We start from the raw sequence: 24,379 nt of genomic DNA, 5'->3' as shown, positions 1-24,379 counted from the left end.
ACCTCCTGCCCTCCTCCTGCCCTGTTCTGTCTCTGCTGAGGAGTTCACCCTCTGCCCCTTGAACCTCATTTCTCCTAGCTGGCTATGGGCCGAAACCTGGAGTAACTCCTCACATGGCTGTCCTGGGTATCTTTTCCAAAAGAAGTCAACATGGAAATGGCCTGTAGTCCTGAGTCCTGTAGCAACCGTTATCACTTTTTTTTTTTTTTTCATTTTAAGAGCAAAGCAGCAGCTTACCTCTGGGTCCTGATAGATAGAGAGGGAATGGCTTGCTTTTCCTCATCACAGTCTGTACTCATGAAATGTTTGTCTCTGAAGCCCTGAATTTTTACTGCAGGGCTGTTGATAGGAAACTTGGAAAGAATAAAAAAAAAAAAATTAAAGAGTGGGAAGCACCTGCCTTTTCTGAAATCCATCACTCCGCTATGTCATCCATGGACCTCGAGGTTTATAGGAGATGCTCAGCCTCTTTGTTGAAGCCACAGGGCAGTGAGGCCAGGTGTGTTGAAGGCCTTTCCAGGGCCCCAGAGACAGGGATGCTGGCTGGCGTTTATCTGGCAAAAGAGTAAAGCAAACGGATTTTCACACCGTACTGGGTTCACTGGGGTAGTTTGGGGGCAGGGTGCTTGGGATAATCTTATTCTATACACACCTCCAAGGAAATATCAGGACCAAGGCGCCAGGTGGCCAAGTGTTTTCTAACGAGTAGCAGCACCACCCTGGAAATCTGGGTCCCATCAGAGGTTGGGCAAATTCTTCTTTTCCCCTGGTGCTATCAGGATGGAACTCCTACTATTTTTCTATTGTTTTCTTGGAAATACATTGGCAGGTCCCAGAGAAGTGTTGGGAAGTCTGTATTTGTGCTTCCTTTTGTCTTTCTGTCATTCTACCCCCACACCCTGAACACACACACTCTCTCTCTCTCCCCTCACCTTGCTCCCGTCTCTCTCCACGTCCTCTCCAAATTAACAAAACTTAAAACAAAAACCAAGTGCTTGTTGATCAGTGCTGACAAAACCTGCTCCAGGAGGAAGGGACTAGTGGCTCCTTGGGGGCAGATGCGGTGGGAACCAGGTGGAGCGGCACATCCCTCTGGGTCCTGTGTAGCTAGTCATTTTATCAGCCTGTGCATTAAGGGGCAACACCACACAAGGGTAAGAGTATAAACATGCTTTACAATTCTCAGCTCCCTAGCATAAGAATACTTCCTGCGTGGATGTAAATTTACAACAGGTGCTTATCAAATGTGAAAATGCTTGCAAATCAGAAACAAACTTAAGGGTGAACATATCTCAGTGACGGCTTTTGCAACGGCTGTGCTTGATGTTGGGCTACAATGTTGTTCCTCTTTAGTTTCCACATGAAGTGTCTTTCCATGGTTTGCCACAGGGAGAATGATGATGGCTGAGCCTCAGACACTGGTGTGAAGATGCAGATTTGTTTAATGAAATCCGTATTTACCATTGGGTTACAAGCACAGCTAATATGCCCTACATTCAAACGAGAGATCTTCACTCTGAGAACTAATATTTTCATTAATTGTGTCTTTCTACCAGAAGGCAGACATCATCTAACCATCTTTGCAGCGTAACTGCACCTGTGATAGAAACATTTTTCAACCGTCCCATTCTTGATGACTAAAATGTGTTGTATTTGTAAATAAGGCAATAGCTTCTTTTCTTGGTTTGCCTGTCCTAAGTGGTGAATTCTCCAGTATAATCGGGCTGCGTGTGCTTTTTCTGAATTGCACTTTTTGTTTTGCAGCTTTAAAATAGTCCCCACCCCTTTGCCCCCCAAATCTTTCAGGTTTGCTTGTAAGATGTACTTGTTGTGCAGGAAGTAATTAGCCTGTTACAGAGATATTAATTAACATGTTGAAAATGTTTTCTTTATTAATGAGAAATTCACACATTCTATTTAAATTAATTTGTATAGTTTAAAATTAATTTATCGTGGCCTTTGATGACCTCAGATCTACGAAGACAAAACTGGAGTATTGTACTAACTGTTAAACCATTCATTAAACATTTTATGCAAATAGTGTTTGTTTATAAACAAATTAACTGCAAGGATTTTCAAAACAGGTGCTGTGTTGTGAATGCGTACTAAATGATGTGGTACTGAAAGAATTAATTAGACCTTCAAATGTAATTAGTTGCAATAATTTGCGTGATTAGCGGCTTGGTTAAGAAGTAAGACACACACATTGTAATGCATGGGAGAGTCACTGCAGTAGCTTTGTTTTTCATATGGTGAGGATGAGTCTTCTCCATGTTTAGGAAATTTTTCAAAAAATTGCTGACATAGCTGCAGTTAATTGCCAAGTATCCTGTGGGGGGTAATGTTGTTGTCGTCTTTTTTTTTCCTCTTTCTCCCTTGGCTTCTTGCAATGCATAGCCACTGGATGCAATGCTGTTTATTTGCACCTTTATGAATTTTTAAAAGAGAAAGTTGTTAACCCCAGATCTTTTCATCCCCAGAGGATATGACAATACTTAACACTTTGAGGGTTAAAAGACAGTACACAATTATTATAAGCCAAATGAAACATGTCCTGCTTTTCAAGAGCGGCTGTTATCGCTCAGGGAATAGCGACAGTCATTTTTTTCTTGACGTTGCAGTGGAAGTGTCTCTTCTGTTCTTTCAGAAGATGGGCTGCCACTGTGAACAGTTTAGTCCGATGGGCCATGGAAACTGGTCCTTGTCACTGCTGATGGCTTGTTTACACTTGGCTGTTGTTCTAGAGGCAAGACCATTGAGATCCCTGGGACCACAGCTTTGAGATGGATTTATTCTCTAGGGCCATGTTGCTGTGAGATGGCGCTCAATGTCTTAGGGACCCTCAGACCTCTAACCTCTATGCTGAGACCTTCCATAGTATTGTCCTGCTTTGAAGGATCCTGGTGAAAAATAGACCAGAGTGATTTCATTTCTTCATTTGTTCAGAAATATTCATTGCGTGCTCACGAGGCACCAAGGCCCTGTTTTAGGCTCCAGGGGGATGCGGTAGTGACTCATATAGATGATGTCCTTTTCTCGTGCAGCTTCATTGGGTGCAAAGGCAAACAACCAGGTGCCAAGTCTCAGACAATTTCAGCTATGAAGAAATAGGAACTTGGCTGATTTCTCCTTACTTAAGTACACAATTTCTATTGACGCACCTTTGAACAACTGTCACTCTTGTGCCCTCACTGGGCAAGAGTGACATCCTGTACTGGAGGAGATGGGATAGAGGGAAGGGTAGTTGGTTAAGGGGTGAGCCAGAGTTCTAAAATAAGCCTGTTTTATGCCTGTGTGTGTGTGTGTGTGTGTGTGTGTGTGTATGTGATGTATCCTGCTGTTCCCGAAACCTACTAAATGACAGAAAGACTTGAAATGCATGGTTTCACTGGTTTCACATTTTATGAAGGCTCCTTTACCCAGGGGGAGAGTTGAATTATCTCGTCCCTTCCCTACCACACTGAATGACCTTGGGCAGGGCTGGGGTGAAATCTGATTTCCCTTCCAGCTCTATACATCAAGGATTCTACTCTCGGCCTTGGAGAGGTTGAGGATCTAGAGACAAAAAAACTTGTGAGTTTCCGTAAGACCACGGCTTTTCCTCCTCTGAATTTCTTGGCGGTGTTTGATTCTGTTCTTCCTCATTTTCAGCTGGTGTTTGCAAAGCAGTCTTTAAAATAGGCCCTTTTTGGATGATGTTTGAACTTGAACAAAATTAACATTTGCGTGTCATCAGTAGCCGCAGTGCATCATTCTGGGCAGTGAAGGATGAAAAGTCAAGAATGTGGGCCGCTTGATTAAAATGAACAATCCAGGAAAGTTCGGAAAGATGGATACGGAGAGCTTGCCTGCTAATTTATGTGGACTCGATTCCAATTGCAAAGGAACATTTTTTTCCCCTTTGAAACTTTTAAGAAATTAGGTTTTAAAGCTGAACTGGTGCACCACTCAACTTAAAATAGAAGAGAATTTGATTTTATGTGGTGCCTTTCACATTCCTGTACTCTATATAATAGCACACATCAGAGCTCCTGGCTGCAGGGTGGCTGGCAGGCCGGGCTAGGTTGAATGATTTCCTGAGAAGGGGATGAGCAACCATCCCCTTTGCAAAATACTTGGAAAGAGCTTCCTGTGGGGTTTTAAAGCTTCTCTCTTCGGGGCCTTTGCACATTTTCTCCCTCCCTGGACTGTGAACATGGAGCAAATATTTACTGGGGTCTTAGGAGCTCTGCACACAAATTGTCCTCTGTGCGCAAATATCATCCTAAATATTTACTGGGACCTTAGCACCTCTGCCCACAAATTGTCCTCTGCATGCAGATACCATCCCGTCCTAGAAGATTCAACTAGAATGTTGTTTCCTACTCCCCAAGGTAACGTTAATAGTTCCTTCCTCTGAAGTAACCTCTACAGTAGTATTATCAATTATTGGGCTCTGTTGTGTGTGTCCTTAGGAAAATGAGTGCCCTTGACTGAGCCTCACCTGCACATTGGAGCCATGCATACAATTGCCTGAAGGTAGAGGGAGAAAGCTCAAACTAAATGCCCAGTGTGCAGGCTCCTGATAAAAGTCAACATACCCTCTTGCTTCCTCTACCCCTGCATGGGGAGGAGTGCTGATGAGCAGACAACAGGCAAATGAAACCTATCTCCCTGTCCACAGGCTAGAAGGGGGCTGGCGACAAGTCATGGAAGGTCCCATATGTCAGCTATTCTTGAGTTCCCAACTGATTGCAATAGCTACTGCCTTTTGAGAACAGACACTTTGTTCACATATTACCAAGCAAGACGCAAATAGACACCTAACTGTTCTCCTTACTGGTGTATGTATGACTTCTCTTATGAGCCTCAGTTTCCCCAATTGTGAAATGAGCCGTTCTGGTGCATTAGGGCTCCTTTCCATTCTGATACTTTAGGAACCTGTATTTGGCTTTGAAATAATTATAGAATCAGGAGATAAATTAGACCAAGATATTTCCTTTGCCCTACGAATTTTTTTTTTTACAGATTCAGTTTGAGTTATATTCTCTCTCTCTCTCTCTCCCTCCAGTGTGATATATGAAAAAACAGACTTTAAAATGGACCTTGTAGAATAATATTTGGATTAGAATAGAATGCTATTCAAATATGCGTTCAGGTGATTTCTGCTTAAGCATGTTTTGGGTAAAAAAGTTAAAAATGGGGAGATTCCCTTAGACTTAGGGAGCTGGAGCTGGAGGTAAGTTGCGAGGAAGGAGAAAGTGGCTGTCCAGAGGAATCTAGGATGTCTCTGAGGGTCTCACTACCCTGGATACAGAAATGGTGGCTCTGTGGTAGAGGGCTTGAGCAATGTTAAAAACGAGGAAATAATCTGAGCAACCACAATGATTAATACAACACTCGTCTTCAAAAAGCCATGAGATCTTTAGTATCTACAAAATATATGAGGCTTCAGTTGAAGTTTTTATCAGAGAGATGCAGCTGGGGTTTTATTTCATCTTCACTCAGCTGAAGGCAACCTTGAGGGCTGGATGGAAGGGGGTGAGGTGGGCGGAGAGAGGTCTGAGGATAGAGAAGCAATATCCCAGCATAGGCACCTCGGGAAGCTTGGCGTTCTGTGTTGGCATACAGAAAAGTACAACAGGGGGCTTGTTTGGTGTCAGACACTGCTGGCTTGAATGGTATCAGTCCTGGGTGTCACTCTTTCCTCTACCACTGACCTCTCCCAGCCTCAGTTTCCTCCTTTGTTGTTGTTGTTTTTTTTTTTTTTTGAGATGAGGTCTCCCTCTGTTGCTCAGGCTGGAGTGTAGCGGTGTGATCTCAGCTCACTGCAACCTCAGCCTCCCGGGTTCAAGCTATCCTCCTGCCTCAACCTCTCCAGTAGCTGGGATTACAGGCATGTGCCATGATGCCTGGCTAATTTTTGTATTTTTAGTAGAGACAGAGTTTCACCATGTCGGCCAGGCTGGTCTCGAACTCCTGACCTCAGGTGATCCACCTGCCTTGGCTTTCCAAAGTGTTGGAATTGCACGTGTGAGCCACTGCTCCTGGTCACTTTCCTCCTTTGAATACTGGTAATGTGTAAGCCCTACTGTGCAGGTTTCTTTTTTTTGAGGACTGGAGAGAACCTAGGGCAGGGTCCTATGCATAAGTGGAAGTCACCTGAACACATATTTGAACAGCATTCTGTCCTAATAGCATTCTGCCCTAGACAGTGCTTGCAGAGAACAGACACTCAACAAGTGTATGTGAATGTGCATAGTAACGTTATTCCCTTGGGTTTTCAAGTGCACATTTCCGTTTGGGGCCTGGCCCTTCCCTGTTTTCTCTCTCCACTCTGTTTTGAAGAGCTCATTGCTTTTCGAAGGAGCTGTTGATGGACTGTGTTATGTTGTAGGTTCCAGCCTGAACATCTCCAAGTAACAATTTTGGAAGCACACACGTATATACAAAGAAGTTAGACGTGTGAGAAGACTAGCATTGGAGAGAGGCTCAAAGAAGAGGCCACGTCATCTGATTCGTGTAAGAATTCACTGATTTTGTCTCCAGGAGGGACTTAGGGTCGGCATTCCTTCGTTTGGTCAGTTTCCCTGGAAGGTAAGGGGTGAACCCATCCAGGGCAGTGCCGTTGCGAAGCAGTGTGTTTTTACTTGGAAATTCCTTTCCACATCTGAGGCACAGTGATGACTCATCTGACTCTCGCTTTTCAACTCATTTCCTCTGGGGCAATTCTCTCTGGAGCCTGTGCCCAGATGTTTTTTTTTTTTTTTTTTTTTTCCACCATTGGCAAGATGGAAGGGATGCTGGAGAAAAAGTTTTTCTGGTTCCCAAGCATCAGCAAATTCAAGTGAGCGTCCAAAGGTAATTGTATTAGGCAACATACTAGTCTTACTCTAATGGTCTTACGAGCCCCAATGATAAAGTGTGTATGTTCCAATGATTATAGGAATTTTATTTTCATCTGGTTTTCATATTGCTATAAATATTTTGCATTTACCAAATAAAGTGGTTGCTATGTAGAGATCATAACTTCTGAGACCTAAATTTGCTTCAGATGATAGGCAAATTATAGAGTACAATATGTGATCAAACAGCAGTACGGAAAACTTAAATAGAGTGAGCCCTGAGGACGAAGCCTGCTTAAAACTATGGGGGATGGAATAAATGGGAGTTTTAGCAAAGCTATCGCTGATTCCAGCAGATAAATTATGCTCTGCCTTTTGTATCTCTTTGGGACTGTACTACATAAATTATGACCAAATATAATTTAGGCTATCAGCCTATATTTCTGAACATCCATCTTGTACATTTTAAGTACAAAATTACCATTTTGCAGAAGTATAAAATTGAGACAAATTTTTTTCCATCTGTGCATTTAACTTCTGCATACTTTATAGCAGCTAACGGGTTCGAGAGGACCTCATTACCATCCGGAGGGGACGTTAGCCCCGCGACTATATAACTGTATTAAGATCTACATAAACGGGAATAAAGTTCGAGGGACAGTGGAATGTGGAATTATATATTCTTTCTTAAATGGAGATGTAACTTTTATATAAAACTGCTCGTCGCTGCTTTTCTGAATAAGAGTCGCTGTTTATACATTCAAACTTCCTGATGGAGGAGGCTGTGTTTAGGAAAACTCCTTTCAAAACATGCAGAAAAGGGCAGGCTCTTGGTGGCAAAGGGGACCTTCCAGAGATCCCTTGGCCATGGGAGCGATGATCTGGTCTTGAACTCTGGCGTGGCCCATGGAGATGACAGTGACTTCTTGGAGCCTCATTCTACTGCCCCTCAAGTACCGCCTCCTCAGATTTCTGAGTGATATGAGTGGGCAAGTCAGACAGGGCCTGTGCCCACCGATCAGGGTTGAGGCTCCCTCGAGTGACTTTACCTCACTGGGAGGCCTGGGTCTGGGTGGGGGACTGCACTGGACTATGAAGCAATGAGAACAGGCAGGGATTTGGGGGGCGGGGGACCAAGTTCACTTTCCCTGACAATTGCAGGTCTTCTGACGGTGCTTGGCAAACCTTTGGCCAGGGACTGGGGCAGTCCAGGTTTCTTCCATGCAGAACTGGGTTCTTCACAACCCAGGGTAACATTGCTCTGACAACTGTTGTTGCATCTGAGGACAAGTTTTCTACTTTTGAGCTTGCAGCATTGTTTGAGCTGGAATGGAGCCTCTTGCAGCTCATAGCATGGGGCAGCGGGAGGTGCAGGTGGCAGGGGGATGTTAAGACTTTGCACCCTTTGTGCCAACTGGACAGCACCATATAATCCTCACCTCATGTCCTGTCACTCCTTTATAGACAGCCGTTTGTTTTTGAAAGATCTTAGAGAATTTCTCCCTTTAATATTCTTTTGCTTCTATATATGATTCATTTTCCCCTCTCCCTTAAACTAGTTTTTTTTTTTTTGTTTTCTTTTTCTTGTGTCTTTTCTCTGCTCCTGGGTGTGTGTCTTTTCCCTTCCATTTCATCTGTTTTTCTGCCTGTCTTCTTTCTTACCCTCCCCCGATGGCCAAATTGCAGAATGAACTTATATTTCAGCCAAACAAGGTGGCTTAATGGTCTACTTGATATGAGGTGTTGCAAGCTTAGTTCCTCAAGAGGCTGCAATCCAAGTGAAGAGCGGCTGACCAAGTGCACAGAGAACAGACAGTCAGGGCTCCCATCTAGCCGGAGGTCTGGGCATCAGTCACTGCTGTGGAATGTTCGGAGATGGGAGTGATGATACCAGACACGGATAGGAGTCATTGCACAGGTCAAATAACAGGACAGATCCCTGTTTCCTCACCTGTTTTGGGAAAATACTACAGAGAAAGAAGGGCTTATGCAGAGATGGGTGCCTGTCTCCGCTCTACAGGAGTGGCTTCGGAAGGACAGAAGTCCCAGCTCTGTTTGGTGGTTGAGCACACTGCTCTAAGAAGGCATCAAAAGGAAATTCTTTCATGGGTAAGGTCTGGTCATGTTTACAATGGAAGATTCCTCCTTTTTTTGAGACAGAGTTTTGCTCTGTCACCCAGGCTGGAATGTAGCGGCTGCAGTGGTGCGATCTCGGCTCACTGCAATCTCTGCCTCCCGGGTTCAAGCGATTCTTGTGCCTCAGCCTCCTGAGTAGCTGGGATTATAGGCATGTGCCACCGTATCTGGCCAATTTTTGTATTTTTAGTAGAGATGGGGTTTTGCCATGTTTGCTAGGCTGGTCTTGAACTTGTGACCTCAAGTGATCCACCCACCTCGGCCTCCCAAAGTGCTGGGATTACAGACATGAGTCACTGCACCCAGCTACAGATTTCTCATTTTTTATACGGGAAAATTCACAGGGGTACCTTGGGGGCTGTATCCAGGGCTGGCTCTCCTGAAGGCGCTCAGAGCTCACTGTAGGCTTGACACTGTCTTGGGTTCCCCAAATCCAGGGAAAATGCATCCAGCAGGAGAACTTCGACTCTTTCCATCATTGAGGAAGTGACTGGCAAAGGAGGCGACAAGAGGCAGATGCATTGAGACCTGGGAACCAGGATCTATCAAGCCCGGGTGTCCCAGCCTCGGGCAGGGATGTCCACTCAATCATCCCCTCATTAGCTATTCAGTCAATGTCTATTGAGGACCTCCTGTGAGCCAGGCAGGTTCTACTTCAGTGACTAAGATACACCTATACCTTGCAGATCACCAGATAACAAGCAAGCAGTACAATACATAAATTTGAAAACTTCTAGTTGGTGATAACTAGAAAACTAGCATTGGAGAGAGGCTCAAAGAAGAGGCCACGTCATCTGATTTGTTTAGGAATTCCCTGATCTTGGCTCCAGGAGGGACTTAGGGTCAGCACTCCTTGGTTTGGTCAGTTTCCCTGGAAGGTAAGTCTGAGAATTTCTTCAAAAAACAGAGCAGAGGCATCATTTAGAAAGTGCCTCGAGTTGGCGGCTACACTGGGGTGAGTGGCGGGAAGTCCACTCTGAGGCAGTGACTCCTGGGCTGAAGCCTGTTGGATGAGAAGGAGACGGCCATGGAAGCGGGGAGCAACAGAGGGGACCACGTCGGGACGGCCAGCGTGAGGATTGCGAAGACACCACTCCTGCTGGCTCTGTCATCCTCTGGGCTCACTCATGACAGCTCTGAGGGTAACCACAGAAGAGCCTTGAGTCAAATCGGTGAGGAGGCAGGGTGGGATTGTGGTAAATGTCCAATAGGTAAGCCTCCTGAGGTTCAGAAGAACTGGTCACTGTCCCAAGGTCACGCAGCGAGTGAGTGACAGAGGGGGCATCTGAACGACAGCTTCCTGGTTAGACTTCCTCCTACTGTTCCTTCTGCATTTTCAAGTCCAGATGGAGTATCCAGGAGGTGCTGCCATAAGAGGCATGTGCTGCGTGTCATTTCCCATTCAGGACCTTGTAAACCATGGGCAGCAGTTTTGAGAGTTGAAGCAACATTAAACCTTGAGGAGGATTTGAGAGTTGAAGCAACATCAAACCTGCTTGAAGAGGGTGCTTCTTCCCGGTGGCTGCCTACCACCACTCCCCCAGGTTGTGACACTGCACATTGTAAGGGCTGCCTCATGTCTAGCGGGATGAATATGGATGGGGACCCTGCCCTGTGCACCGGGGTGCAATGATCCTATGACTCAAGCATTCCCATAAGTTGCCTGCAAATAGTGAGCCCAGAAGAGCTGGGGGCTGGCTCTGTCCATACATCAACACTCAACTGCTCTCTTAATGCAGAGCTCGGGTTCAGAACAGGTGCAGGTAGAGATTGGCTTTGAGCAAGGACAGATGGACACCACCACACTGTATCACAGACTCTGTTCATTCCCCCAAAGCCCAAGGTCACACCTTTGGCAGAGCCTGGGTTATCAGAGCTGAGACCAACTCTCACCGCCTTCAGGTGCTGGGGAAACTACCCATTCATTTGCAGAGAGAAACACAACCCCCCTGACCTGGAAATGTACCCATTGGCTTTATCAACACTTTATTCTCGTGATGGATCACCCCAGGAAGCCAGGCTGTAATCCGAAACCACACTATCAAATCACCCTGGGAAGCAAGATTGTGGGCCACTGTCATGAGCATATTCTTTTGCTGAAGACAACTGGAGATGTCCAGCCAGTTTGGAGCTAAGCCTGAGATCTGTGGGAAGAGCTGGGGTTAGCACCTGGAGTGACAGATAAAGCTATGGCGGGGGAAACGGGGCAGATTGTCGGTGGAAGCCTGGGGACCACCACCAACCAGGGAAAGGTCAAGAATGAGGAAGTCATGGGTGGAGCTGAGCTGGAGTGGTCATGGAGGAAGGAAGAAAACCCGAGGCCAAGCGGGTAGATAGTTTCAAGATGACAGGAGTGTTCAGTGGTGATGAACACAGCAGCTATGTTCAGCCACACAAGGACTGAGGAGTGGGTGTCCATGAGATCTGCCTATGGGAAGGTCACTGATGATGGACTGAGTGAGAGGGAGGAGCTCATCACGTTAAAGGTGGTTAGTTTGTTGGTTTATGGTAGGAGTGCTTTAGCTGGTGGTGATGGGGAGAACAGAGTGGAGGAGAGAGAAGACCGTGGGTGACAGGGAAGAGCAAGGAGGGAAGGTTGGTCTTCAGTGGTTGGTTAGACAGGCAGGAAGGTGTCTCCATGAATGTTGCTAAATTTGTAGGTGGAAGGATGAGGTCATAAGAGCACTGGGAGGAATGAAAGAGGAAGCTGAAAACAGAGGCGGAGAGCCCTGATGGAGGGACCCAGGGCGCAGCGGAGATGGGGGCCCACATGCAGTGCTACACAGTGGAGAAATTCTTACCATTAGCTCTCAGTCACATGGGAGGAGGAGGGGCGAGCAGGGTACAATCTCTGTAGGTTTAAGGACAAGGAAGAGATGTAGAATAACTGAGTGCCCAGCTGAGACCAGTGTGTTCTTATGAACCAGTGTGGGTTCTGGGCTGTGTGGGAGGGAGGAGCTGCCAGGAGGGACTGATGCAAGGTGCAGGGGGCTAGTGTCACTTTCCTGCAGGTCTCTGGGAAGAAAACCCGGTGTCTGAAGACTGGGAGCAAAGACGGCTGTGGTTGAGGGGAGGACGTGGGGATGTGAGAGTTCTGAGACCTGTCCCTCCACCCTGTGGACACTATTCTGGGACGGTGCTGGGCGAGGAAGACTGAAGTGGAAGAGCTCACAGGCTTGAATCCTGGCTTTTCTGCGTGAGATCGAGCGAGATACTTCACCTTTTGGGCTTCCCCAAATGATGGCGGTAATGATGGTGCTTCCATGATAGGATTGTGTTACCATGTGGCAAAGCAGAAGCAAGTCGGAATCCGGAAGAAATGATCCATGTGGTGCCTTAGGCCAGGGCAGTGCTTAATAAATGATTGCCACTATCGTTGTCATCGTCGTCATCATCATGATGTCATAGAACCAGGGTTCTAGAAGGCTCTGTGGCAGGGAGTAGGATGGTAATTAGGAAAGAGGACACGCAGGGCCACAGTAAGAGGTGGAAATAAGAGTAAGTTTAGGGGCCAGGTATGGGGAGGAAGCATTGCAGGCCCCCCTGACTGTGTGTGTTATGGAGTTGGGAGCTTGTTTGCCTCCAGGTTTCTGATCTAGGCCCAGCCAAGGGTCTGTGGTAGAGCCTGGTCAGCTGTGAGGGAGACGGCGAGTGCCTCTGCAGGTGGGGCCTGCTCTGGGTGTCTGGAGCATGGATGGACCCGCATGCCTGAATATACTGTAAGGCAGGGCCATGTGGTGAGGCAGGGATGGGCCGCAGGAGAGTTTACCATGTGTAAACCCAAGTGCTTCTTTCTTCTTTGCCCCGTGCCTCAGTTTCCCCACGTGTGGCATAAAGAATTGGGGAAGGTGATGTTTTGGTTCCTTTCTGTACTGCCATTCTCTGATTCCAAGTCTCCCTTTCCTGATGTTTTTCTGAAATGCCACCGCACCCTCTCACCCTGACAGTGGTGAGAAGCTCAAGTGGACGAAGTCACACAGTTCTATGGGCACCAGGTGCTTCCTCTAACAAAAGGATGGTGCTTCTTTGATGGCTGTGAGTAAACCATTTGCACAGATCAGGGCTGCTGGAATACAGAGTGGAAACACGTTTGGGGGAAATAAGCCCAGTCCTCGAAGAGAGATGGCTCCAAGGTGAATTGTACCCATAGGATGGTGGGGAATGTCCCATAGGCTTTGTGGGACCTCCTTGAGCAGTGTCTGTGGTTGGTCTTACCTGATAAAACCAAGGGGTGAGGAAAAATGGATGTGGGTTTGGGGAGGGAAGGAGAGGCAGTGCAGGGCATGGCCTCACTGTTCCAGCTTTCTGTATCGGCTTTGAAGACGTTGACCTCTGCTTCAGACGGCAAACTCGATCTTGCAAATTGGTTAGCAGGTGGGGATTTTTGTCCTCTCCAGTAGGTCTGGGGGCAGAGGGAAGCATGTCTTATATCATCGACCCATTTGTGGAGTCCCAGGAGGTCTTGGCAACTGGACTTAAGGTCACTGAGAAGAAGTGGAGCCCTTCTCGCTGCTTCCTAACATGCACACCCGAGCCTGGACGCTTGGGACATGAACTCGAAGAAACAAGGAGATCCATCTGGAACAGCAGGACAAGGAGCAGGGAAGTGAAATGCAAATTGAAAATACCGGTTTCCTCAATGAGATATCATTCGACACCAGTCAGACTGGCTATCACTAAAAAGTAAAAAAATAACATATGTTGGCATGGATGTGAAGAAAAGGGAACACTTATATATTGTTGGTGAGGATGTGAATTAGTTCAACCTCTATGGAAAACAGTATGGAGATTCCTCAGAGAAATCATGACAGGGCTACCATTTAACCTGCAATCTCAGTACTGGATATCTACCCAAAGGCAAATAAATCATTATAGTATTCATCAAGTATATATTAATCATTATAATGTATACTTATATTCATTACAGCACTCTATATATTATATAATGTATTCATTACAGCACTATTCACAATAACAAAGTTGTGGAACCAGCCTTAGTGCCCATCAACAGTTTACTGGATAAAGAAAATGTGGTACATACACACCATGGAATATCACACAGCCATAAAAAAGAATGAAGTTATGCCTTTTGCAGCAACATGGATGCTGCTGGAGGCCATTATCCTATATGGATTAACGCAGGAACAGAGAACTATACACCATGTGTTCTCACTTATAAGTGGGAGCTAATCAGTGGGAACACACGGACATAAAATGGAGATAATAGACACTGGGGACTTCAAAAGGGAGTAGAGTGCGAGTGAGGCAGGTGTTGAAAAATTTCCCATCAGGGATAATGTTCACTGTTCGGTTAATAGATACACTAGAAGCCCAATTCTCACCAGTATGCAATATACTTATGTAGTAAACAGGCACAGGCACCTCCTGAATCTAAAATTAAAAAATAAATCACACACACACACACACAAACACACAAAAGAAAATACCAATTGCCAAAACCAAATTCTCCCAGAGCAACATCGCCTGTCCCCCTGGGTCCCATCTCTGCCCGGCACAAAGGCCCCACGCACCAGGGTGCATGGAGGGTCAGCACATACTGCTGCTTCCAGAAACCAAAGCCTTTGGATGAGGTTGGGGAGCCCCTGCTTCTTCCTCACGCTACTTCTTGTTTTTGTTTCCCATCCTATGCTTTGCTGCAGGAGCAGGGCCTGCTGACAAGGAACGGGTCCCATAGAGGAATGCAATCCTGCCCTTGTTTGCCCGGCGCCCTGTTTGTTCCCCGCGCAGAACAATGACCTCTTGTAAGCCAGTGCTTTCCAACCTCATCGAGGGTTACTGTGCAGCCCTGATTCCTCCCCTGATTATCTTGACGCCTGTCAGACTGTGAGGTTCTCCCTCCCCTCTCTGCTCTTTCTTCCTAATAGACATGAAACAGTCCAGTCAATAATATTTTACTTGTCTTCCCACTGCGTGTCTCTTCTTCTGATCAGTTTAGGCGGGTTTGACTGCAGAAAGTCAGAAGGGAGGTTAAGATCTGAAAAGTTCAGCCAAATGTTATCAGCCTCAGAGATGTTGCTAAGGGAAAGGCCCCCGAGCCCTTGGTGACCGGAGCCAATAATAGCTGCGATTCACTGATAGCATCAACGCCTGTCAAAGATCCAGGCGTTTGTGGTTCGTCTGTAAACGCAAACACCTGTATCCAGTCAAGCTATGATGGTTATCCTCTCTTTCCCTGTCATTCCGATCAGTTCCTTGAAGGGGCTGCCAGGATGTTCTAAGCTGTGAGTTGATTTATAAAGTGAAGAGTCTCTCCAAAACTTTGGCATGGATGGAGAAATTGACGAAGGGGGCGCCTTTCTTTTAGGGGGTGATGTGGCGTTTTGACAATGATGAAGTTGACAGTCTTCCTTTAATTGCATTTTTGAACCCATGGCACCCGTGGCCCGAGCCGTGGGAAACATGGGCTTAGGCGTACTTTTAACTACCTTAACACGTCCCCCTGAAAGGACGCTTAGTGCTTGTTTGAGATTTTTGCATGTGATGAATTAGATCAAAGTGACTAATAAATAGTGTTCGGGTAAGCTCTTCAGAACACAGTATATGCATAGTTGTGATATTTTCAAGATTCAACAGGCAAGGTCCAAACTGTTAAATAAACTTCAGTAAGTGCAAGGAGAAGACAAAGCCTGTGCTGACCCTCCCAGTTGGGGCGAGATTGTGCGGGGCATCAGATCTCTCTCAATGAAAGACTTATTGACTTGGATGCTTGGGTGGTCAGCCATGGTGGCCTGGAAAACAGAGAGGAAACGTGGTCACATGGCATCTTTCCCAGGCCGCATCCTCAGCCCCTCCACGTGGGTGCTTCTGTGGTTCCCTGGCAGCTCTACCCCTCCTCTGCTGGGAATGTCCACATGCATTTGCCTTCAATAAGCTCTGGCTTCCCATTCCAGCAGCATGAAAGTACAACTGCCCCAGCCACTCAATCCAAGCAGTCCCCTTGTCCACATGACTCTGCAGTTGGTACCATCTTGTCCATCTTGTTTGTTTGTCTTCTCTCATCAGCAGCGTGCAGCTCAGAGTAGAGGCTGGGGAAGAAAAAAGACTGGGGAACTAGATCAGGGCAGGGCACTCAAGGGTATCAGCTAGCAGCACAGTCCCTGGAGTCAGAGCTGGGACAAGCTGGGCTTGACCACATGCTTGGACCACACTCTTCTCCAGCCTCAGTGTATCCACGTATAAAAAGAGGACAATGACAGTATCAGTTCACTTGCTGTGAGGATGATAGGAGACAACATAGTGGGTCAAACAATATAAATGTGGGACCCATAAAAATGGCAGTTTCACAGGGCACAATGTAACACAAGAAGCACTCGGCAAAATGCCAGGTGCTTAGCAAAATCACTCAGTATCAGCGATTTCTCTTCTTCTTCCTCATACTCATTATTTTTGTTTTCCTTCTTCCCAACACTTCTAGGTGAGAAAAGTCTAATTTGGACCTGGGATAAGTGAAAAGAAAAACCTCGGTTATTCGACTCATATTAATACAAAGCATAGAGTAACAAAAAAATTACAGTGATTTAATCAAGAGCAATTCAGTGCAATTCATATGTAGGCATCACAGGCTCCCTTTGAAAGCCTAGCAGGAGGCAAGGGACATGTGGGCCAACCCTGTGGCCAGTCTCCACGAGTGATGCCCACGGGATCTGGCTGGAGATGTTCATTATAAGCTGAGTATTTAAAAGCTCACGAGCCAGATGATTCTCAGTGCCGTCAGGGTAATAAAAACCTAATTTGGATTTTATTTATTTATTTATTGCCAATAAAGAGAATGTTGAGATGCATTGGTTCCATCCTTTTTAAATTGTTCCTATATATTTTAATTCAAAATAAAAGGACTACAGTGAGTTGATGCTCTGGCCACATGTGCCAGGGAGGAGGTGGCACCCCATGTTGGATCCTCAGGTGAAATAATGCTTTTGATGGGGTCTGGGGGTAACTGGCGAAGATTGTATAAATGACTGGATTGGAACGATTTGCAAGACCTCTGTGGAGAAGGGTCTGTTTACTCTACCCCTTGTTTTCCATTCCTCTCACTTAAGCCCTTATTGTTTTATGCTTCAAATTGTGCAATAGCCTCTGAAAGCCTTCAGTCTTCTTCCTGCAGTATGAGGTGGAAATCGTTCTCAGCAATGATTGACGTGGTCTCACTTCTGCTCAGAAGCCCCATGGGGCCGGTTTCCCACAGCCTGGTGAATGTACTTGTATATCTGCTACTACAAAACCATGAAACTGTATGATATGGTTTAGTTCTTTGTCCCCACCCAAATCTCATCTTGGATTATAATCCCCACATGTGGAGGGAGGGACCTGATGGGAGGTGATTGGATCATGAGGGTGGGTTCCCCCATGCTGTTCTCATGATACTGAGTGAGTTCTCATGAGAGCTGATGGTTTTAAAGTGTGGCACTTCCTCATTCTCATTCTTTCTCTCTTCCTGCTGCCTTGTAAGACGTGCAAGCTTCCCCTTCCCCTTCCACCATCATTGTAAGTTTCCTGAGGTCTCTCCAGCCATGCAGAACTGTGAGTCAACTCTTTTGTTTATGTCACCCAGTCTCAGATAGTATCTTTATAGCAGTGTGAGAAAGGACTAATATACTGTGTTTAATTGACCATGGTTTGGTAGGCTCAAACTAAGATTTACGTGTTTACTTAAAGAAGGCAAATGACTCTATGGCTTGCAAAGGACTGGTTTTAGCACTGAAAGCCCTCTGTCCTGGGAAAGCCCTCAGTCCCAGGAAAACCAGGATGGCTGGTCACTCTAGGTTAAAGAGAAAAGCATCTGGCGGGGCATGGTGGCTTATGCCTGTAATCCCAGCACTTTTGGAGGCCGAGATGGGCAGATCACCTGAGGTCAGGAGTTCGAGATCAGCCTGGCCAACATGGTAAAACCCCATCTCTACTAAAAATATAAAAATTAGCTGGGCATGGCGGTGCACACCTGTAATTCCAGCTACTTGGGAAGCTGAGGCAAGAGGATCACTTGAAACCAGGAGGCGGAGGTTACAGTGAGCTGAGATCATGCCACTGCACTCCAGTCTGGGTGACAGAGTGAGACCCTGTCTCAGAAAAAAAAAGAAAGAAAAAGAAAAGCAAAACATCTTACACTTTTAAGTTTGAAGGGGAGAACAAACAGGAAATAAGAAAATGAGAGTTAAAAACACATGGACAGGTTCAGAGAGTTCAACAGAATCAGGTACAACTGGTTATTTTTGGACACTCTTAACAGAATATATCAAAATTCCAACAGCAAGTGAATTACTGTAGTGTGAACTAGAATGAAATTTCATTTTGATTGTGAAATAAGTAATAAGAGAAATTGTGTCCTGTCGCCTCCCTACCAACCCCTCTAACTAGAGTTTTTTTTTTTTTTTTTTTTTTTAAGAGACAGGGTCTTGCTCTGTCTCCCAGGCTGGAGTGCAGTGTCATGACTATAGCTCATTGCAGCCTCTAACTCCTGGGTTCAAGTGATCCTCCCCACTTAGCCTCTCGAATACCTGGGACCACAGGTGTGTACTACCACACCATGCTAATTTTTTTTTTTTTTTTTTTTTTTTTTTTTGTAGAGACAGGGTCTCACTCAGTTGCTCAGGCTGGTCTGGAACTCCTGGGCTCAAGTAATCCTTCTACCTCAGCCTCCCAAGGTGCTAGAATTATAGGCGTGAGCCACTGTTCGTTTGTTCTTTCTCTCTTTCTTTCTCTTTCTTTCTTTCTTCTTTCTTTCTTTCTTTCTTTCTTTCTTTCTTTCTTTCTTTCTTTCTTTCTTTCTTTCTTTCTTTCCTTCCTTCCTTCTTTCTTTTTTCTTTCTTTCTTTCTCTCTTTCCTCTTTCTTTCTTTCTTCTCTCTTTCTTTCTAGCTGTGGGTTTGCCCTACAAGGTGCATGCCCTTTGATAGCAGCTCTGAAAGTCAGGTCTTTAGGGATGGGCAAAGGAGTCTTTGGATCAAGGTTGGTGTCCCCACTTGGGTGTCCAAAGCAAGTCAGTTTCTGGATGAGGGGCTACAGCTACATAGCAGGTTCCCCTCGCCATCCCCTGGGGCACCCCAGCCTTGAGTCAGCTAAATGGGGGCAACTGAATATAGAGAGAAACAGCTCAGTTCATGCCCAGACTTTTCCTTTTCGGGTCTTTCAATTAATATTGTCTTCTAAAGTTAACATGTAGATATAAGTCATTAATGTATCATGAATAAGTATTCTGTTGTTGATAAAACATTCTCTCTCTCTCTCTCTCTCTCTCTCTCTCTATCTCTCTTTTGAAAACTGAATCTCTGGGGAATTTGAGCCCACGAAGATTTGCAGTGCAGATGAGGGAGCACGCGGTGGTAACCGCTTCTAGCTTCAGCCCCATGGCTGCTATGGTTGCTGCTCCCAGGGGCTCAACCAGAAGATGCAATCTTTCACATCAAAGTAGAATTCACAGTTGCTGCACACCAGCCCCTTGTTCTAACAGTGAAACTCCAGTCACCTAAAGGGTTCCTCCGTAGCTGTAGAAAGTGTGTGTCTTCCCTCCCCAGCACTGGTCTCCTCCTTAAGAATTGACCTTTGAGACTGTGTGTTCAGTAATGTCTCCAGTTTTGCTTGGTTAAACATGGAAAAATGTTCCTCTAGATAGAACCAGCTCCCCATTTATTTCAGAGCACCCTGTCTCTGACGTAATGTTGCCTGGTTTATGGCCTCGTTGCTCTGTGTTTCGAGTTGAGTAATGCCTGCTGGTGCAGGAGGCACCACCTACGTAACCACAGGAAGGGGCATCATCCAGGCGAGGCTTCCAGGCATCTGTTGGGAAATAGCTTCCTTTGTGCCAGACAAATGAATGTTTTTCACATTTCTCACAAAAGGAAAAGGGTTGCATGGCGGAGGTTAACATAACAATCTTCTCTTATTACAGTGATTTATGTGTGCATAACTTCAGCAGCAGAATGTCATCGAGGAGGTCTTTAATTGGCAGACTTCAGGGACCACAGAGGGAGATGACAGAGTGAGCTCTGGAGAAATGAGAGTGTCGGCTGCCATTCCCAGCTCATCCCTGCAGAGGAGGTCTAAATAAATCTCTTGGGGAAGGCAGTCAACTTTTAAACTTTTTATTAACCTGATCTCAGCTAATGAAATACAAAAAGGAGGAGATGATCTCCAACTTCAGATGATTTGGATCTCGTGATGCGGCAAATGACTGCCTAGGTTTCTCGAGACAACGAAACACAAGTCCTCTGGCAATTTTCATTCAAAGACAACAATACTGCAATTTGCAGCCTTTATGACTTCAATGAGTCACTTGGTCTCGTCTTGCCACAAAGGATATATTCACGTATTTTTAGGCATGTCAAAAGATGTATTTTCTTTTGTGAACAGATTCTGAGCCCTTGGATAGAGGTGTTGTTTTTAAATGAAGTCTTTGCTGCTTTGGTGACGTGATGGGTTTCAGACAAGAGTCTTTCCCCTCTCAGAACGTTGCGAACTGTCTAGAAGGTCAGGCATGCAATGGAATAGAGAGGGACTTCTTTGACAGCACCATCCTAATATCTGTTTCACTGTTAGGAATGCTGCGGTCTTTCCAAAATCATGATTAACGACTTTGGAAACATCTGTGTTTACATGCCCTCAGAGATTGTGTGGGCCTTTCTAGGCATTAAACTCCAGTACCTGTGATGCAGTGGTTCCCAAACTGTGGGCCAAGTGCTTTTATGGGTCACTAGGTTTTTGAAAGAGGACTAAGCATTTCTATGCTTTCATTTATTTTCCAAGTCACAGTACACTAAAAATACAGTGTCTTTAAGTTAGGTTCCCCCAGAAGCAGACACTGTTATAAGAATTAGAGTGCAAGTTGTTTCTTTCAGTGGTGGTTGCAGGACACACTGGTAGGGGATGGGGAATGGAGGTGTGATGGTTAATTTTATGTGTCAACTTGACTGGGCCATGTTACCCAGATATTTAGTCAAAATTGTTTTGGATGTTTTTGGATGAAAGTAACATTTATATCGGTAGACTTTGAGTAAAGCTAATTGCCCTCCATAAAGTGGGCATCCAGTTATTTGAAAGTCTGAATAGAACAAAAGACTGACCTCCCCTAAGCAAGAGAGAATTCTGCAGCAGACAGCCTTCCAACTAGAACGGCAACATTGGCCCGTCCTTGGGTGGATCTCCACCCTACAGGCCTAACCGGCAGATTTCGGACTTGCCAGCCTCCAAAATCACATGAACCAACTCCTTCAAGTGAGTTTGGCTCTCCATATACAATCATGTATTGCTTAACCATGGGGATACTTTCTGAGAAACGCATCCTTAGGTGATGTCGTCACTTTGTGAACCTTGTAGCGTACATACACAAACTTACATGGTATGGCCTACTACACACCTACACTATATGGTGTAGCCTGTTGCTCTTAGGCTACAAATCTGTGAGCATGTTACTGTACTGAATACTACAGGCAACTGTAACGCAGTGGGAAGTACTTGTGTTATCCAAACAAATTTAAACATAGTGCATTCTGCTATGATGTTGTATTAATCTGTTTTTGTGCTGCTGATAAAGACATACCCGAGACTAGGAAATTTATAAAGAAAAAGAGGTTTAATGGACTCACAGTTCCACATGACTGAGGAGGCCTCACAATCATAGGAGAAGGTGAAAGAAATGTCTTACATGGTGGTAGGCAAGAGAGAAGATGTGCAGGGGAACGTCCCTTTTATGAAACCGTCAGAACTCATGAGACTTATTCACTATCATGAGAACAGCATGGGAAAGACCTGCCCTCATGATTCAATTACCTCCCACTGGGTCCCTCCAATGACACAGTGAATTATAGGAGCTACAATTCTAGATTTGGGTGGGGACACAGCCAAACCATATCAGATGTTATTGACAGTCATGAAGGCTAATACATCACTGAGCAATAGAAAATTTTCAGCTACATTGTTATCTTATAGGAGCACCATGGTAGATGTGGTCTGTTGTTGACCAAAATGTTATTATGCAGTGTGTGTATACGCATCCCATTGACTCTGTTTCTCTGGAGAACTCTGGCTAATATAGGTGGTCTTTAGGCCCGAATTCCATCTAGCCCGAGAGGAGAAGGGAAGGGAAGGGGACTGATACAGAGTGCATTGAATGAGCAGGTTGCTTTGCCTGGCAGCCAGGAGTTCTGGGAATGTAAACAAATCCTGAGTTGTTCCAAGTAAGGGAGGAAATGGCTGGGTATCAATCTATCAACTCCTATCTGCTACTGCTGGAGTGGAGGGCTATCCTGGGGCATTAGCCCTCTGGTGCATGCTTGCAGCAGACACCTTTGATGCCTGTACTAGAAATCTGAGTGCTAGTGCAGGGCACAGAGGTGATGTACAAATACTACCATGTTAGGGTCTGTACAACGTTATGCTTAAGGGACTACTCTAAGCATACTGTACATTTGGGGGAAGGGGGCTCTGGAATGCAGGGTTGCAAGAATATATTATGGGCTTTGTCTTTAGGATATGGGATATTCTATGTATGACTTTGCATGGCTTAGTGTTGCCTGGGTTTGGTGTGGTCCAGCATAAGCAGAGTGGTCAGTACATCCCTGATGTGAGCCAGTGGGTGGAGAGATTGCTACGGTTTATTAATGGTCCATACGCATGGCTGACAGGTATCCGGATCCAGAGAAGAGTTGAACCTAGTGCTGGTTATATCTAAAGGCACCAGGGGTATATATCTTGAAGGATACAATTCATTGGTTGAGGTGGGTGTTTGGTTTCTTCATTGTGGGCAAGCCCTTTATTTTCATCTTAATGTCAGAATACCTGCAGCTAAAGTAACTCGCCATCTAAGTCTTTCAGACAGACTCTGTTTCTAGCCATGTATTTCTATCAGAGTCTCTTCCGCCTTTCCCTTTTCCCAGCCAGGACCACGGGGGCAGCTCTGCCTCTTTCCTGCTATTTCCTCAGCCAAGTAATCTTAACACCCCATTCGTCTTTCCTTTGAAGAACCTCTCCATCCTTACAGTCTTTTTTATTTTATTTTTCCAAGTTTCTACATGCAGCATTCATTTTTATTTTATTTTTTTCAAGATTATTTTGGTCTTATTTTATTATTTTTTTGAGACAGGGTCTCATTCTGTTGCCTGGGGTGGAGTACAGTGACACCATCACAGCTCACTGCAGCCTCAAACTCCCATGCTCAAGTGATCCTCCTGCCTCAGCTTCCCAAATAGCTGGGACTACAGGCATACACCACCATGTCTGGCTAATCTTGTTGTTGTTTCTGAGACAGGGTCTTCCTCTGTTGCCCAGGCTGGTCTTGAACCCCCGGCTTCAAGCAGTCCTCCTGCCTCGGCCTCCCAAAGTGTTGAGATTACAAGGGTCAGCCACTGCGCCCAGCCCATCCTTACGATCCTGACTTTTGTTATTATTGGAGAGGAAGATGAGCATGCTACCCCCCATTTTACCTTAACAAAATCATTTTGCTCATAACCAGAATCTCAGATGTTTCAGACGTCTACCAGGCGGAAGTATGATCTGTTTTCATGTCTGCCTCTCTGGGGTAATGGCTACACCATACCTACCTACCTATAAATACTTGGAACAGCCCATGTATAATAAGTGGTAAAATACACCCAGAGTAATAATTCCATATGTTTAATAACCAATGTGCCAATGAGACTGCTGCTCCTTGCTTCTGCAAGCTCCAAAGGGTGCCATCATTTTGTAATCTTGTGGGCTGGTAGAACAGGCCCTTTAAAACTCAAAGTGGTTGGGGTGTTCTAATGGCTCTCACTTTCCTTCTGTAAAAACCCATGTGTCTGTGGGGCTCGTGTGCCACTATTCACAAGGTGACAGCGGTGATCAGAAATGTAATTTTCGATATTTATGATTGAAAATGTAATTTAGAAATGAAAGAAAGGGCACTTGTTCCTCCTTAGCTCGAAGTGAAATCATTGTTTTGAGACGTGTTCTTTGTACAGTTAATCTGGCCAGTGTAATTTACCACACCACGGCTGAATTGTAAGTCTGGTGCTCTATTCATCAAATAAGAATTATTTGTGCAAAATGCATTTGAATTAGTGGGTGTTGGGTGGTGCAGTGGTGATTTGATTTCAGAAATCTGGCAAAGGCAGGAGTTCAGTGAGCTAAGTCTGCAGTGTCACCTCCAGGGCACTGGTTCCATAAAAGGGTCAACAGTTGAGGTTGGCCATGTGTGGAAGCTGCCAGGTCAGGGTTTCGGGTCCTTCTCCCATTTTGCCTGTGAGGCACTAGCCCACTTGGATGTGACCAAGGGATGTCAACAAGCTTAGAAAACTTATGGCTTGTTGAGCTATGCGACTTGGCCTGCACTCTGTGTGTGTGTGTGTGTGTATGCGTGTGTGTGTGCATGTGTGTGTTTAACTTTCCATTTTTAAATAATTTAAGCTGCACACAAAGTTGTAAGAATAGC

At 45.4% G+C, this 24,379-nt stretch overlaps 2 long non-coding RNA genes across 6 annotated transcripts in view; one reads left to right on the top strand and one right to left on the bottom strand.

Moving 5' to 3' along the window:
- The window catches only part of LOC108530620 (uncharacterized), a 19,794-nt gene extending 7,461 nt beyond the window's left edge, over positions 1 to 12,333 (bottom strand). For both annotated transcript variants that reach the window (XR_001885909.1, XR_001885908.1), the window contains exons 1-2: positions 12,181 to 12,333; positions 238 to 554 (exon numbers count right to left, since the gene is read on the bottom strand). This is a non-coding gene — a long non-coding RNA (uncharacterized LOC108530620). The remainder of the gene's footprint in view (positions 1 to 237; positions 555 to 12,180) is intronic.
- Positions 12,334 to 12,387: 54 nt separating this feature from the next.
- LOC108530619 (uncharacterized) lies at positions 12,388 to 13,681 on the top strand. 4 transcript variants are annotated; one of them, XR_001885907.1, is made up of 3 exons: positions 12,388 to 12,458; positions 12,908 to 12,995; positions 13,361 to 13,681. It is a non-coding gene; the product is annotated as an uncharacterized LOC108530619 (long non-coding RNA). The 4 variants fall into 4 exon arrangements; XR_001885906.1 differs by having other exon boundaries at positions 13,358 to 13,681; XR_001885905.1 differs by having other exon boundaries at positions 13,262 to 13,681.
- Positions 13,682 to 24,379: the final 10,698 nt, after the last annotated feature.

Source organism: Rhinopithecus bieti, unplaced genomic scaffold (genome assembly GCF_001698545.2).
Source record: "Rhinopithecus bieti isolate Rb0 unplaced genomic scaffold, ASM169854v2 scaffold_7509, whole genome shotgun sequence".
Lineage (NCBI taxonomy): Eukaryota > Metazoa > Chordata > Mammalia > Primates > Cercopithecidae > Rhinopithecus > Rhinopithecus bieti.
The sequence above is the reverse complement of the archived record's forward strand: the minus strand, read 5'-3'. Positions and strand labels throughout refer to the sequence as shown.